Raw genomic sequence first — 17,226 nt, 5'->3', positions numbered from 1 at the left:
TCATTTGTTTTGTAACAACAGAATTCTTTTTAATATCATTAATCGATACATGTATATAGAGGTTTACAGGCACCGCGCAAGAACGGCAAAGATAATTAATAATAGATCCTGTTGCTGCTATGCGATGGCTCATTTCCTTTCCTTTACAATTGTTCGATAACTTTAGGCCATCAGGCGTTTGAAAAGAGTTCGTGATTTGAAAAAAAAGGAAAAAAAGCCTAACTCGTATCTATAACTATTTCTGCACACAGCTACTTGGGAGCTTCACAAATCAACGGATGAGTGTTAGTTGCTGTCAGAAATATTTCGTTCGTAATGTAATTTGTAATAGTCATGGGCTTACGACCTAATCGAATGCGAGCATTTGTGAACAAAACACAACCTAGGCAAATGGTCTATGAATTTTTGTTCACTAACCAAAACGGCATGTGTTTTGGAAACAGAAGTAGCTTGATGATGCATAACAAACTCCTGTCGCTCTATACGTGCCTGTAACCTTAACTGCAGTTATCTGATGGTGGCAGCAGCCGAAACGGCGTAGTTCCACGTCTAGACTTCGCTTTTATTAATTTACTTATATTTCACTGCGATTCCGAAACAAGTCGTGATAAAATGAAATATAAGTCAATGAAATAACAGCGAAGTGTAGCCGCGGGACGTCAGCTTCGAAAAGAAGCACTTTATCAGCAACGGACCAACAAATACAATTCTACTTCGAAAATAATCGAGATCATGGCAAAATAAATGTCCTTTCGAAGATTTATGTGTGACGCGCGCTCGACACACAGAACCCATTACCAACAGGAACGTCAATTCCGGTTCCGCTCTCTACCTGTCAGGTGCGCGGCCACCTCGCGGCCGCTCAGCGCACCTGTGGGCAGCGTTTCTCTCACCTTGCCGGTAGATGTCAGGAGCGCCGCTCCGAGAGCCGAACCTCGCGCAGAGGCTAACTACCAGCAACGACGGGGCCAGCCGGCGCGGGCAACGTGGTTTCTGCCGCCAGCTGTACGTTGACACGGCTCGCAGGTAGCGGGTTGTAGGCTGCAGGTGCCGAGGAGATAACAGTGGCTCAGTGTGCTCCGCCGCCCGCGTCGCGCCCGTCAGCACAGTTCCGTAGCCTGACACGTCACCACCGCTGCTTATCTTCTGCTTATGGATATTGACTCCTGATAATAGCAACGTCTGCGCACACCAATCGTAAGTAAGCACTGCACCAATAAGATCAGCCGACTCGACAAGTGCTCGCAAAGTCTATCGCGCCGCTGCTTACTACCAGTTGAAACTGCCTCAGCTCAGGGGTCGGAGTAATAACAGACCGGTTTCTGAGGACGTCAGTGTGACAGTGACAGTATAAATCTGTCTAGCGCCTCTACGGTTTATGAATCCCTAAGACTCATGATCGAACCTGTTAGGTTGTGTACCTGTTCCTTTGACTGGCGTTGTGATTTTCGCATTTGACTAGGAAACAGCAGTGTTTCTCATCGCCACTTCACTCTGACATCTACACTCGACACTCATTTCGTCACAAGTTCTGCAATATAACTGAATCGTTTTGACGCTTTGTATCTTCCCTGTTCAAAATTTGAACTGTTGCCGATGATCACAACACCATTTTTTTTTAATTTTTTTTATTATTGCAACATCTACCCCTTCCCAGCAGCAGCTGCCGTAAGACAATTCCTGACACTTCGGCTAGAATCATTCCTAGTACAAAGTAAAACCGGAACAGCGGCACTGTACAGGCTGAGAACCGAACAAAATAATATGCCTTTTTATGTATCCATCTTTCAAAAGTTGTTTTCCATCCGCTTAGAGCACCCTTGCTTGGCGATCATAATTTATTTTTCGTTCTCTCGCAGTCGAACGGTTCAAATTTCTTTCACGGTGGTGTGGATGACCGTTGATTGGTACACGCCTATGAATAATTTATGTGAGGTGAGCGCCTGCATGGTTGTCCCTGACCGTGACCTCCAACGGCCCCTCCAAACGCGAGCTGCCAGTTGCCCGCCTCTTTGGCCACCTGTTATTCCTGCGTCGCCTCTCGTCTCGTGGTTGTTTCACAATGCTCCTGTTCCCTCCCTCCATAATTGCAGCGTTTCTGTCTGCGGCTTACAAGCGACATCAGTTCTTCTATGAAACCGTGTGTTACGTCTAAAGCAGACTAGTTCTGTGGGACGTGGACATTTCGGTTTTGTAGAGGTATGGAGTATGTCGCTACAATTAATTTTCAACTGTGGGTTCTCGCCGGTGATTTTGCTGCCTTCAGCATTTTGCAGGGCGTATTAGCTCTTGCGTGAGAGTGGTAAGTGATATTGTGGTCAGTCAAACACAATTTTACATCTACATCCGTACTCCGCAAGCCACTCGACGGTGTGTGGCGGAGGGTACTTTGAGTACCTGTGTCGGTTCTCCCTTCTATTCCAGTCTCGTATTGTTCGTGTCGGTATGCCTCCGTGTGGGCTCTAATCTCTCTGATTTTATCCTCATGATCTCTTCGCGAGATATACGTAGGAGGGAGCAATATACGAGTAAATTGCCACCCGTCCCGGTCAAAGTCGGAGAAACCAACAAGTAGTATTTTTTTAATGATACATTTTTTAATTTAATTAAATGTGCTGAAGCTGAATTGATCGGCGGGGATGAAATCAGTGAAGATGCAGCGGCCGGAAATATTGCAGGCTATTCAGATACACTTAAACTGCAGTGGAAAATGAGAGATTGTACCTGACCAGGATTCGAACCTGGAATTCCATTAGGCAACCAAAATGCCTCCGCGCCTCACTCAAATTTTCCATTTTCACTACATATTCATGATTTATATTGCCTGTCACGGGAGCAAAGTCATTCGATGAGTACGATCCAAGAAACACTCTGTTTTTTGCTAGACCTGGTCTACACAGGCCAAGGATCGCATTCCGAACCTCTGCATACGTGATTCGTTGCTTGCCGTCTCAGCAGCTGAGTGAGATTTTACAATTTGATTGAAATAATAAGCACTCCGTCTTCAGGCCACAAGTGACCCATCGAGACCATCCGACCGCCGTGTCATCCTCAGTGGAGGATGCTGTTAGGAGGGGCGTGTGGTCAGCACACCGCTCTCCCGGTCAGAAGATGGTATTCTTGACCGAAGCCGCTACTATTCGGTCGAGTAGCTCCTCAATTGGCATCACGAGGCAGAGTGCACCCCGAAAAAATGGCAACAGCGCATGGCGGCTGGATGGTCACCCATCCAAGTGCCGACCACGCCCGACAGCGCTTAACTTCCGAGATCTCACGGGAACCGATGTATCCACCGCGACAAAGCCGTTGCCTGATTGAAATAATAAACCAGTAATAATCTGTCACTTTTGAGTAACAGCTGTAAGTAAACTTATATTACAACTAACGTTTTCGTCCATCATTTGTGTAAGCATGTGTTATGAGAAATCCCATACTGAACAAGCTGTGAAACAGACGTTCTCAAATTGATTAACTAGATCACCATGGAGTGGTAAATCCCTGAAGATGGGTTCTGCTTGTTTATGATTTGTACGTGTTAATACACAGATCCAAAGATGTTCGTCGCTGAAGGACATTAAATATCTTTACTTTTAAAAACTGCGATAACGACTGTTAGTGTCAATGATGTAGTACGTATAGTAAAGTTTCATCAATGAAAAATGTTAAGTAAGCGTGGAATTGTTTTATGAGGCGTTGCCTATTGAAGACTGTGCCATAGCTACCTTTTGGCTTCAGTACAAATGCAGTCAGCTTGTTGAGAGACCTATACTATCAGATCAAAGACATCCAGACACCCCTGTTGTACTGTATTGTATGTTAACCGGGGACCTAAAAACGACGGAGAGGGTCCGTCCCCGCCGCAGCCGCAGTGGTCCACAACCATACGACGACTACCGCAGTCCACTTCACCCCTGGGTTATTGTGCGGTTCGGCCCCCGGTGGACCCCCCAGGGAACGTCTCACGCCAGACTAGTGTAACCCCCCTATGTTTGCGTGGTAGAGTAATGGTGGTGTACACGTACATGGAGAACTTGTTTGCGCAGCAATCGCAGACATAGTGTAACTGAGGCGGAATAAGGGAAACCAGCCCGCATTCGCCGAGGCAGATGGAAAACCGCCTAAAAACCATCCACAGACTGGCTGGTTCACCGGACCTCCACACATATCCGCCGGGCGGATTCGTGCCGGGGACCAGGCGCTCCTTCCCACCGAAAAGCCGCGCGTTAGACCGTACTGCCAACCGGGCGGGCACACACCCCTAAGTAATGCGGAATTGACCATCAAATGTGGAATTGACCATCAGATCTCACGAGAAGCGGACTTGGCAGTATAAAAGGAGGTGGGGAGTATTGTGTTGTCATTAAACAAGCAGCAACAGTTGAATGTGTCGGGCAAGAGCTCAGCTTCTAAAGCTGCCCAAGTCGAGTGTTCGTGATGTGACTGTAAAGCAGAAACACGAAGAAATAACTACAGCTAAAAGAGGACTACACAGGCCTCATGTACTGACTGACAGAGACGGTAAAGCATTACGGACGGTGGCTGTAAAATATCGCATGAAATCAGTAGAAGGAATCGCTCTTGAATACCAAAGTGTTGCCAGCAATCTAGCACAGTGAGTGAGCGGGGGAAGTAAAAACCAACGGGGTACAATTGTCCAGCAAGTCTCCAGTTCGAAGACGATGATTGTATCAGCATGACGAGACATTCTGTTGTACATTGAAGCGCCAAAGAAACTGGTACAGGCAAGAGTATACAACTACAGAGGTATGTAAACAGGCAGAAGACAGCACTGCTGTCGGCAATGTCTATTTTACATAAGACAGCAAGTGTCTGGCGCAGTTGTTAGATCAGTTATTGCTGCTATAATGGCAGCTTATCAAGATTAAAGTGAGTTTGAACGTGGCGTTATTGTCGGCGCACGAGCGATGGGACGCTTCATCTCCGAGGTAGCGATGAAGTGGGCATTTTTCTGTACGAGCATTTCACGAGTGTACCGTGAATACCAGGAATCCAGCGAAACTTGAAATCTCCCACATCGCTGCGGCCGGAAAAATATCCTGCAAGAACTGGACCAACGACGACTGAAGAGAATGGTTCAGCGCGATAGAAGTGCAACCCTTCCGCAAATTGCTGTAGATTTCAATGCTGGACTATCAACAAGTGTCAGAGTGCGAACCATTCAATGAAACATTATCGATGTGGGCTTTCGGAGCCGAAGGTCCACTCGTGTACCCTTAATGACTGCACTAAATAGCTTTACGCCTCGCCTCGGCCCGTCAACACCGACACTGGGCTGTTGATGGCTGAAAACATGTTATCTGGTCGGACGAGTCTCGTTTCAAATTGCATCGAGCGGATGATGACGGCATGGTGACGTAGAAGTCCCTGCATGTCAGTAGGGGAGTACTGTTGAAGCTAGTAGAAGCTCTGTAATAGTATGGGGCGTTAGCAGTTGGAGTGATATGGGACCCGTGATACGTCCAAATGCGCCTCTGACAGTTGACACGTACGCATGCATCCTGGCTGATCACCTGCGTCCATCCATGTCCATTGTGCATTCCGACGGACTTATACAACTCCAGCAAGAAAATGCGACACCCCATACGTCCAGAATTGCTGTAGAGCGGCTCCAGAAATACTCTTCTGAGATTAAACGCTTCCTCTGGCCACCAAACTCCCCCAGACATGAACAGTATTGATCAAATCTGGGATGCCTTGGAAAGTGCTGTTCAGAAGAGATCTCCACCCCCTCGGACTCTTACGGATTTGTGGACAGCCTTGCAGGATTCATGGTGTCAGTTCCCTCCAGCACTACTTCAGACGTAAGCCGAGTCCATGCCACGTCGTGTTGCGACGCTTCTGCGTGCTCGCGGGGACCCTGCACAACATTAGGCTGATGTACCAGTTTCTTTGGCTCTTCAGTTTTTAACAGCATACGTGAGGCAATGGTTTGTGGAGAACAACGTTCCCGAAATGGACTGCCCTGCTTAGACTCCCGTCCTGAAACCAATGTAACGCCTTTGGAATGGTTTAAAGCGTCAACTTTGCTCCAGGACACAGTGTCCAACATCAGAACCTTCTGTGTTCGACTTTTAAGGAAGAATAGGCTCCACAGATTTCAAACACCTCACTGAGAGTGTCCCCGACAAAATTTAAACCGTCATAAAAGGAATGTCCAGATACTTTTGATAGTATAGTGCATATTTAGTGTACAACTAATGTTCATCATTTGTGTAGGCATGTGTGCTGAAAGAAATTTCAGGGAAAATCTCATAGCTGCGAAGAAAATGTTCTGAGATTGCAGTGACAGCTTCAGTAGATAGCCCTGGAGCTCAGCACGCAATCGCTGAAGACGGAGCAGTTTTCTGAAGTCACAGCAGCTTTCTTTGCGAATTCTGCAAGCTGTTACATGGCTCCGAAGACGTCCATTGCGGATGGAAATTAATAACTTGGAATTTTAAGAAAAGTGATCAATGACTGTGACGAAAGGAAATCGAATATTTAACTGGTAATGATAAGGTTACACTTAGTATAATGAAGATTTCATCCATACAAAAGCTGAGGTAAGCGTCGCATTGCTTTACGAGACCTCGTCTTGTTGAAGATTGTGACACTGCCGTCCTCTGGCCTGAGAACCAATCGAGCCGGCTGGCTGAGTGCCCTAGAGTTTAATGTGCAGCCCGATACTCATCTCCCTCTGAAGACGAGGAGTTGGAGTTAGTTGCGTCATGAGCCAACAAAGTTCCAAATCCGTTGTTCATCCAAAAGGCCGCATCCCAACACTTAGGGTTAAGTAACCAAGTCCAGTTAAAACGTAGTCACTATATCACATTTTAAAATATTTTTTCGTCAGTGCTTCGTGGAATAACTTCATCATCGACAAAAAGCCAAGTATTTGTTCCGCTTTTATTTGTTTATGTTTCTAACCACTTTCGTCTTTCGCTTCCAATTGAACCCAGTAGTCTGTTTACGATGGTTTTGTAATCCAAATACCAGTTTGTTTATTCAGAGCTTTTGTTTTGTGCTCATTCCAAGCCCTTTGTAACGGAAGAAATGATAGTTAATTAAAAAGGCGAGAATTATGTTGCGTACGGCAAAAAATCACTACAAAAGTCGAAGTTTTATGTTGCAAATCTCTTACAGTGCGTTACAAGGTCAAAAATTATATGAGTAAGCGTGACGCTAAGCGAAACGAAATTTAATGCTGATTTCACAACTCAGTATTTTTCATCTCTCTTGTTCCTAGTCTAAAAGCTTTGGGAACAAATGTTGTTTGTTAACTTTATTGTTATCTTCATTCTCCGATTCCAAAAACTCTAGTCTCAGTTTTTGCAAGTCTGGCATTTCAAGGAAAGTACATGACTGTATTTATATGTGCAACATGCCTGTCGAGCCAACCATATTATTGTAAATGGGGATTTTACTTCTCCGACATCTTCAAAAGTTACGAAAGGATGCTTGTGCTTCTTTGTAAAACAAGTAATGAGTTAAAAGACTCGGCCATTTTCAAAGCAACCTTTTGGGTGATAATTTTTTTATAACATTAGGTATAAAAATATGCTTCCGTAGTTCGTAGCCTTATTGCCAAAACATTCTAGTGACCCGGCATTTTACCATCCAGAAAGCACAGATGAGGTTTTTGGTGCAGTACCTGGCTATTAGTCAAAATGTGCCAGTGGCGTGGGTTGAACTTTGAACTTTCTCTGATTGTCCTATGGACTGAGGGCTTCTGACATTGTCGACGGCGATCCGCCCATCGAAAAGAGACCTTATAACCCTGCGGTTCCTGTGATGCTATTCGAAAGAAGTACCACGCTAAACTCTCCAAGGATTTATCATAGTCAACTTCAGTATACTGTTCTACTTAAGACGTAGCACTGGACAAAGTAAGAAAGATATTCCAAATGTGCGTGAGGTTGAAAAATTGAACCCTGGACTGCGGAATATAACCCTCCAAGTCTCGCAGTAGACAAAGCCATACGTCCTTAGCTTTCCTGTGTGCGTAGTAAGAAAACAGAAAGCTTCATGACTAGGAAACGGGACGGTGAAATTGTATTTACTCTTCACGCTATGACAAGCGTTTCACGGCGAGCTTTTCAAAGTATGTTGTGCTATTCGATGCATTACTGGTGACTGCTGGATAATATTCTTTTGAGTTCTCCAACGCTCACAATGCGGGCCATTAACGCAAGGAAATCAAGGTCACATCCGTGTTGTACTGCGTTTGGATTACTTCCGGGTGAGAGTACAAAGAGAAAGGAGATTATTCCGATTATCGTCACGTGCTAGTTGGTCGATTTAAGACGGGAAAGTTTTTTTTCCCGTTACTGTGTATGGTTTGTAAAGACAAGAGAGTGTAATTCACAATGAACGTTATCGTCGAGTGTTATCTAAAAGACAAACAGGGAAGAAAGCGGACAAGTACGAATAGGATTCGCGCACCGAAGGCTTGGTACAAACTTAATTATGTAAATATATATTATTATTATATACGTCATAGCCACCTAGATGACAGTTCAATAATTTCACTTCTGGAAGAGTTTCCGTGGCCACCGCTTTTGTTACTTATAAGAATTTAAAAAAAAGCCAAAATTCAGTCTCCATATCGTTTTATTTCCATATGATCGGTTTCAGACCAGCTGCCAACTTCAAATCTTTTGTTACAATCTAATGTGACATGGAAAGTTCACTGTCATGAGTTATGACGTCTTTACATATAAAATATTAGTTTAATTTAGAGGAACTCTTTAATAAGGTGTGCTTAAATTGGATGCAATTATATCCACATGAATGACAGTATATATTTAGCATACAATAACTGTTTATTGCTTTGACTAGTATCGAATGACAGTCAAATATAACTTTATATTTATCTATAAAGTTTGGTACACAATTCTGTGTGACGACACAGTTACCTGGCGGCAGGCTTTCTACTGGACGCCACTTATGCGGGTCTCTAACCTACGCCAATTATCCATAAGGAGCTAAGGGACCTAAGTATAACGCGGAATACGAACTACATGTTGTTTCTGGTGACTCCATACACCGTTGAGAGGTGAAGGTTAGGTTAAAACTAAGACCGAAAAAAAATCTGTGGTCCAATCTAGATTCGATCGGACGCTTTCTGTTTCTAGCCATTACCACTAGAAAACCAGGTCCGACATGTATAGGGCTTGCGAGTATCAAAACATGTACATACGTGGCCTTATCTTTTGATTTCACTGGCTTAGAGCTTAAATTTTTTATACCGCCAAGAGACCGTAGACCGCGTAGTATCTTGTATAAATTTCGTTTGATACGTCTACCCGTTTCTGAGAAAAAAGGGGTCTTAACAGGTGGATAGACAGACAGAGGAACAACAACTGGTAAAAGAAAATTTTCCATGTGATATAATTACAGATTACCATTTTTTCCGATAATTTTCTTTACTTCTACTGTGAATTCTTGGTTTTTATCAAATTTAATGATTTTAGGTCAACGGGAAGTACCCTGTAGCTTCTGATATGTGAGTCTGCTAGTATCTGAGACATAAAAGGCAGTATTTTTTGATTGCATTAACTTCGAAGCTTACAATTTTTCACACCGCTTAGGTGCCGTAGAAAGTAGTACCGGAATTTCAGCATGATGCCTGTATCAGTTCTTAAGAAAAAGAGGTCTTAACAGTCAGACAGACAATAAAGTGATCCCACAAGTTTCATTTTCACCGATTGAAGAACGGAGCCCCAAAAATGAGGAACATCAATAAATTGTGATATGGAAATAAAGTATATTATGACGATGACCAAAAATATAGCGGATATGACAACATACCTTTACTTATGTACTAAAACATTAATTCACCTTTTGAAACACAGGATAGTAACGATTCTGCGTGGCATGGATTCGACAAGACCTTGGTAGAACCTAGAAGGAAGGAAGGAAGTCTCCACAAGCTGCCTAGGCCTACAAGCAGGTAACGCAATTCCCGTAAATTCGATGGTTTGTCGGCGCAGAGGTGTGCTACGTCGTGTCGTGGTCTGGAGAACTTAGGCCACGACTTTTAAAGTTACTTTACTATCCTGCTTCTGAAGCGACTGCAGGCACATTTTGACACACAGTTCAAAATGTTTCAATGGCTCTAAGGGGACTTCACATCTGAGGTCATCAGTCCCCTAGACTTAGAGCTACTTAAACCTAACTAACCTAAGGACATCACACACATCCATGCCTGCGGCCGTAGCAGCAGCTCAGTTTCGGACTGAAGCGCCTAGAACCGCTCGGCCACATCGGCCGCACAGACTGTTATCCTGCTGGAAGATGCCACCACGATCGAGAAAGATATCGAGTTTGAAGCAACGAGGTGGTCGGCAATAATGCTTACATAGTCAACAGCTGTCACCAAGCTTTCGTTTACTGTCGCAGGTCACGTGGAAGCCGCCGTGACGTCATCCGTAGCACAGTGCCGCCGCCATCGGCCCGGGTCCGTGGTGCGGTGTACGTTTCGAGGATGCGTACTCGGGAAGGACCATTGGCCTGTTGTAACAAGAAACGTGATCCATCCGACCAAGTGACAAGTTTCCTTTGATCCGAAGTCCAGGCTCGAAGATCCCGCACTCACTGCAATCTTAACTGACGACGTCGTTTTGTCAGCTTGGGAACACGTATCGCCCGACTGCTGCGAGTGCCATGTTCAACAATGTGCTGTGAACGATGAGTTCAGAAACACTTGTGCCTCCGCCAACACTGTACTTTCTCTTCAGATCTGTCACAGATCGGCGCTGTCCTATTTTACATTTTGAGCAAGCAAACTTCTTCATGCACTTTCCATAGATACGACAGTAGCACATAAACAACCGACCAAATTCGTAATTTCCGAGATGCTTCTTCTTGGGCGCTGGGCTATAACAATCTGCTGTTTGTCAGAGTCGCTTTTTGCTAGTGCGTTTCCCCGTTTGCGGTCCCTATTGTCGCTAGATCGATGTCCGGACCATTCCCTCCCCCCCCCCCCCCACCCACCCCCCACCCCACCCCAATCCCGCCCCCCCCCCCCCCCCCCACCCCACCCCAACACTCACTTCGTCTCCATTACGTTCTTTCCTTATCCACAACGCCACTGGGCACCTTTCAGTTTCACAGTGAGCACTGATCTTAATCAAATGAAACCATGGTTAAAGTCTTAATCATCTATACTCTACGCTGTATATGTACACACTGAAGCGACAAATGAGAATTTGTACCAAGGTCAGGACTCGAATCTTGATCTCCTGGTCACTAGGGGAAGCGCTGCCCACTACAGCACCCAGGCACAGTGGCTTTCCACAACTGCACGGCTACCCTAGCATACATCCCTCTTCGTTCCAAATAAAGGCTCTCTAACTGTATTGGATTAGCACCTCAGCATCGAACGAAATGGGGGATCCTGCCTGAAACCCAGGCGTAGGTGCTTCACTCAAATGAAGCTATATGGTTCCCGAGACACCTCAGACATATGATTTATATGTGCAGACTGAAGCGACAAACGATACTTTCAAACTCCCTGGAAGATTAAAATTGCGAGCCGGACCGAGACTCGAACTCTGGGCCTTTGTCTTTCACTGGAAAGTTCTCCACCGTCTGAGCTACCCAAGCACGACTCACGACCCGTCCTCGACACTTCACCTCCGCCAGTGTCTCGTCTCCTACCTTCCAAACTTCACAGAAGCTCGACTGAGAAACTTACCAGAGTGGTACTCCTGGAAGAAACGATGTTGCGGAGACATGGCTTAGCTAGAGCCTGGGCGATGTTTCCAGCTGTGTGATTTTAAAGCTGTGCGCCAGACAGAGGTACTTGGAACTAAAGCTGTGAGCAAGGATAGAGCAGTTGCCCGCGAAAGGCAAACGTCAGAATTCTCGGTTCGGCACACGGCTACTGCACAGGAGCTACTTGAGTGAGAAGCAGCGGCTCCCAGGTCTGAAAAGACCGGCAAATAGCAGGAGTGTAGTGTGCTGATTCGATACACCTCCATACCGCATCCCAATGACACCACACTGGTACATGGTGACACGGCAGCCGGTTGGCATCATGCTGTTCTCTGGACCTTATCGTGAAGTTAGATTTTTTGTAAGTTAAATTGTACTCAGTGAATTTAGCGTTGTACAGAAGTGAAAGATGAACGATGAAATGAACGTACGGCGTTATTGTCCGAGAGACCCTTTCTGGGGCCGTCCCGGGCGCCTTTCTATTTGACGCCACTTAGACGACTTGCTCGTCTGTGAAGATGAGATGAAGACAAAGCAAACACCCACTCTCAGAGCGAAGAAATTCCGCATCTTGACCCGGAACCAAACGTGGACTCCACGGTCTAGAGGCAGAGACGCTGGCCACCTGACCACGAATTGCGGACTGCAACATGAACGATAAACTATACCCACAAGAAGAGTATAGAAGCTTTTCAAATGTCGTGCCACAGAAGAAAGCTGAACGTTAGACGGCAGACGGGATAACCAACGAAGAGGTACTGAACCGAGTTGAGGAATAACTATCCTTACAGAACAGTTTGACGAAAATAAGGAATGGGTTGACTAGAGACATTCTGAGAGATCAAGGAATAGTTAACTTGGCAACACAAGAAAGCGAGGCGGGGAATGGGGAGAGCACAAATTGTAGGAGGAGACAAAAGCCTGAATGCAGGAAGCAAGTTAATATGAATTGTGTTTGTAACATCCCAGCTCTGCCAATACAAAAACTCTTTACCGTTCCTTAAAAGTAAGTAGATTCCAAAAGTTTTCCACAGAGTGGTGCCAGGAGCAAATCCTCTTAAATAGAAATCACAATGTAGGGAAATTTCAGTAAAACCGCGTAATACAATTCAGCAGGTTTATTTATTCCTTAATGTAGATGAATAGCGCGTTTTATATCCTTCTTGTGTCAACGCAGTTGCACAGTCAGTACTAAGGTAAGGCTTTTTTTATTTCTTTACATTTTTAGATCGAATGTACGAATGTGCTGAAAAGAAATGTCTCCGAATTTTTTGTGTGGAAACTCTTAAAACTTTTTAATCGTTGTTAACATTTTACAGCTTCATTCTTTATGTCTACTTGCTTATTTCTCAACATAGTCACTGTCGACGAACACATTTTTCACAGCCAAAGACTTGTTTATTGATACCGTCGCTGTAGAATGTTGTAGTTTACTACAGAACCAAAACCTCACCTCTGATGTCACAGCTTTATCACTACCAAAGCGAAGTCCTCGAAAGTGTTGTTTATGTTCCGGAAACACGTGAAAATCGGATGGGCCAAGTCGGTACAGAGTGGATCAATAAGTGTGAACCCCAGGCGTCGAATTGTTGCATATGTCGTAGCACCCATGTGTGGTGTGGTTTTGCCATTCTGAAGGAGAGGGTGCTCCATGTGTAGATGAACGCCTCGAATTCGAAATTCTAATACTGCACGGCATAGTTACGTTATACACCGCTATGTTACACGCTACAACTCTGAGTACTCTCTCAAATGGAGGGCTGCAAATACGTAGTCATGAAGAATAAAAAGGTAGAATGTCGATAACGTTTGCTTTATTTAAAACGCAGATAACACAATAAAGCTATCAACAGCAGCCGGCCGGATGGCCGAGCGGTTCTAGGCGCTTCAGCCTGGAACCGCACGATCGCTACAGTCGCAGGTTCGAATCCTGCCTCGGGCATGGATGTGTGTGTCGTCCTTAGGTCAGTTAGGTTTGAGTAGTTCTAAGCTCTAGGGGACTGATGACCGATGTTAAGTCCCATAGTGCTCAGAGCCATTTGAATTTTATCAACAGCAAAAACAGTCGTGCGCTGAAGTGGCTGTATAAAAATGAACAGGCTCGTACACGACCGAACAGCGTGGGGATCTCCGTCAAACCAATCTTCGCACTGGGAATTAGAAAAAAAATTCGCAATTTGAAGCTGTATCTTTTTAGCGAAGGTTGCATGTTCGGTACTTGCCTGACGGAAGTTCCTAAAAAAAGAGCATACGAAATCAGAAAGCTGTGTGACTGGATTGAAGAGTTTCTAGCAAAGAGAACGCAGAATATCATTCTCAACGAAAAGTACTCTTCAGACGTACAGGTGACTTCAGAGCACCCCAAGGGAGTGATGGAGGGCCTTAACTTTTCGCAATACACTGTGGCGACAAAAGTCATGGTACAACGATATGCCCATTTATAGGTACTATCACGTATACAAAGTATAAAAGGGCAGTGCATTGGCGGAACTGTCATTTTTACTCAGGTGAAGCACGTGAAAAGGTTTGCCACGTGATTATGGCCCCACGAGGGGAAGTAACAGATTTCGAACGCGGAATGGTTGTTGGGAGTTACACACATGGGACAGACCATTTAGGAAATAGAGAATTCAACATTACAAGATCTACAGTATCAAGACTGTGCCGAGAATACAGATTTTCAGACATTACCTCTCACTACGGACAAATTAGATGCCGACGGTCTTCACTTCACGACCGAGAGAAGCGGCGTTTGGACAGAGTTGTCAGTGCTAACAGACAAGCAACCGCAGAAATCAATATGGAACGTACGACGAACGTATCCGATAGGGCAGAGAGGCACCAGACGACCGACACGACTGCGTTTGCTAACAGATCGACATCGCCTGCAATGCTTCTTATGGGCTCCTGACCATTCCGGCTGAACAGTAGACGACTAGGAAACCGTAGCCATGTCAGATGAGTCCCGATTTCAGTTGGTAAGAGCCGACGGTAGGATTAAATTGTGGCGCAGACCCCAAGAAGCCGCTGACTCAAGTTATCAACAAGGCACTGCGCAAGCTGGTGTTGGGTCCATAATAGTGTGGGCTGTGTCCTCTGATCCAACTGAACTGATCATTGACTGAAAAGGATTATATTCGGTTCCTTGGAGAAGGACTTAATATTGCTTGACAACGATGGAAAGTTTATGGATGACAGCGGGCAGTAACTGTTCCCGACTAGTTTGAAGAACACATTAATGGTTCAAATCGCTCTTCGCACTATGGGACTTAAAATCTGAGGTCATCAGTCCCCTAGAACTTAGAACTACTTAAACCTAACTAACCTAAGGACATCACACACATCCATGCCCGAGGCAGGATTCGAACCTGCGACCGTAGCAGCCGCGTGGCTCCGGACTGAAGGGCCTAGAACCGCTCGGCCACAGCGGCCGGCGAACACATTAATCCCATCGAATATTTATGGGAGATAATCGAGAGGTCAGTTCGTGCATGAAATCGTGCAGCAGCAACACTTTCAGGATTATGGACGGCTATAGAGGCAGCGTGGCTTAGTATTTCTGGAGTGGACTTCCGAGGCTTATTGAGCCCTTTCAAGGTCAAGTTGTTGGACTATGCTGGACAACAGGAGGTGCGGCACGATATTGAGAGGTACCCTATGACTTGTCATCTTAGTGGAGCGCACATCTGTGTTCCATAGTAATACTGGACAACTATATTAAACTGTGACTGATTAGAGGAGTCAGTTTGTTTGTTTTTTAATTATAAAATAGCTACAGCTTTCAGCGTACTAGGCAATAAAATGATCATTTCCCATCAAATATGCTTCTCATTGTGCTTGATCTTAAGTAAATCAAAGGAGTTATCAATCCCACTTATTTTTTTTATATGTATATAATCTCAGTTTGGATTCAGTAGAAATGTTGGAACACGTGAGGCAATACTGACACTACGACTTATCTTAGAAGCTAGATTAAGGAAGGTCAAACCTACGTTTCTAGCATTTGTAGACTTAGAGAAAGCTTTTGACAATGTTGACTGGAATACTCTCTTTCAAATTCTAAAGGTGGCAGGGGTAAAATACAGGGAGGGAAAGGCTATTTACAATTTGTACAGAAACCAGATGGCAGTTATAAGGGTCGAGGGATATGAAAGGGAAGCAGCGGTTGGGAAGGGAGTGAGACAGGGTTGTAGCCTCTCCCAGATGTTATTCAATCTGTATATTGGGGAAGCAGTAAAGGAAACAAAAGAAAAATTCGGAGTAGGTATTAAAATCCATGGCGAAGAAATAAAAACTTTGAGGTTCGCCGAAGACATCGTATTTCTGTCAGAGACATCAAAGGACTTGGAAGAGCAGTTGAACGGAATGGATAGTGTCTTGAAAGGAGGATATAAGATGAACATCAACAAAAGCATAACGAGGGTAATGGATTGTAGTCGAATTAAGTCGGGTGATGCTGAGGGAATTAGATTAGGAAATGAGACACTTAAAAGTAGGAAAGGAGTTTTGCTATTTGGAGAGCAAAATAACTAATTATGGTCAAAGTAGAGAGGATATAAAATGTAGACTGGCAATTGCAAGGAAATCGTTTCTGAAGAAGAGAAATTTGTTAACATCGAGTATTGATTTAAGTGTCAGGAAGTCATTTCTAAAAGTATTTGTATGGAGTGTTGCCATGTATGGAAGTGAAACATGGACGATAAATAGTTTAGACAAGAAGAGAGTAGAAGCTTTCAAAATGTGGTGCTACAGAAGAATGCTAAATATTAGATTGGTAGATCACATAACTAATGAGGAAGTGTTGAATAGGATTGGGGAGAAGAGAAGTTTGTGGCACAACTTGACCAGAAGAAGGGATCGGTTGGTAGAACATGTTCTGAGGCATCAAGGGATCACCAATTTAGTACTGGAGGGCAGCGTGGAGGGTAAAAATCGTAGAAGGAGACCAAGAGATGACTACACTAAGCAGATTCAGAAGGATGTAGGTTGCAGTAGGTACTGGGAGATGAAGAAGCTTGTACAGGATAGAGTAGCATGGAGAGCTGCATCAAACCAGTCTTAGGACTGAAGACTACAACAACAACAATGATATTCCGTGTCGAATTGATATTGTTCATCACTCCCTCGACGTATGACACAGTTTTATATCAAATCATGTATTTTAGCATAGACTGGCGACCTATAGTAGCATTTGGCAATTTTGATTTTCATATAGCTTTGACACCGGCATATGGAACACTGTACCGCAAATATCTGTACGGCCATCTGATATTCGAATGCTACACATTGTCTGTGTAGGTATCACTCTACACACTACCAACCTACCGAGTCACAGCGCCTCTGTCGTCGAACAAGCGTAACAAGAACTGGAACAAGTGCCGATAGCGCAGGGAGGTGTGCGGGAGACACGCGGCTGCTCTAGTTGGCGTTCCGGTCACGTCCTCGGTGCACATTTCTCAATGCAGTACACGGAACCCGTCCTCGCCTGAAATTCTTCAGCCCAGGCAA

At 44.7% G+C, this 17,226-nt stretch overlaps 1 protein-coding gene across 1 annotated transcript in view; it reads left to right on the top strand.

Moving 5' to 3' along the window:
• Positions 1 to 902: 902 nt before the first annotated feature.
• The window catches only part of LOC126336809 (myosin-VIIa), a 434,397-nt gene continuing 418,073 nt past the window's right edge, over positions 903 to 17,226 (top strand). Inside the window, exon 1 of the mRNA XM_050000853.1 lies at positions 903 to 1,197. The gene's annotated coding sequence lies outside the window, so the exon portion shown is untranslated. The remainder of the gene's footprint in view (positions 1,198 to 17,226) is intronic.

The sequence above is a fragment of the Schistocerca gregaria genome, chromosome 2 (genome assembly GCF_023897955.1).
Source record: "Schistocerca gregaria isolate iqSchGreg1 chromosome 2, iqSchGreg1.2, whole genome shotgun sequence".
NCBI lineage: Eukaryota > Metazoa > Arthropoda > Insecta > Orthoptera > Acrididae > Schistocerca > Schistocerca gregaria.
Note: the sequence above shows the minus strand (reverse complement) of the source record. Positions and strands in the feature narration are given on the sequence as shown.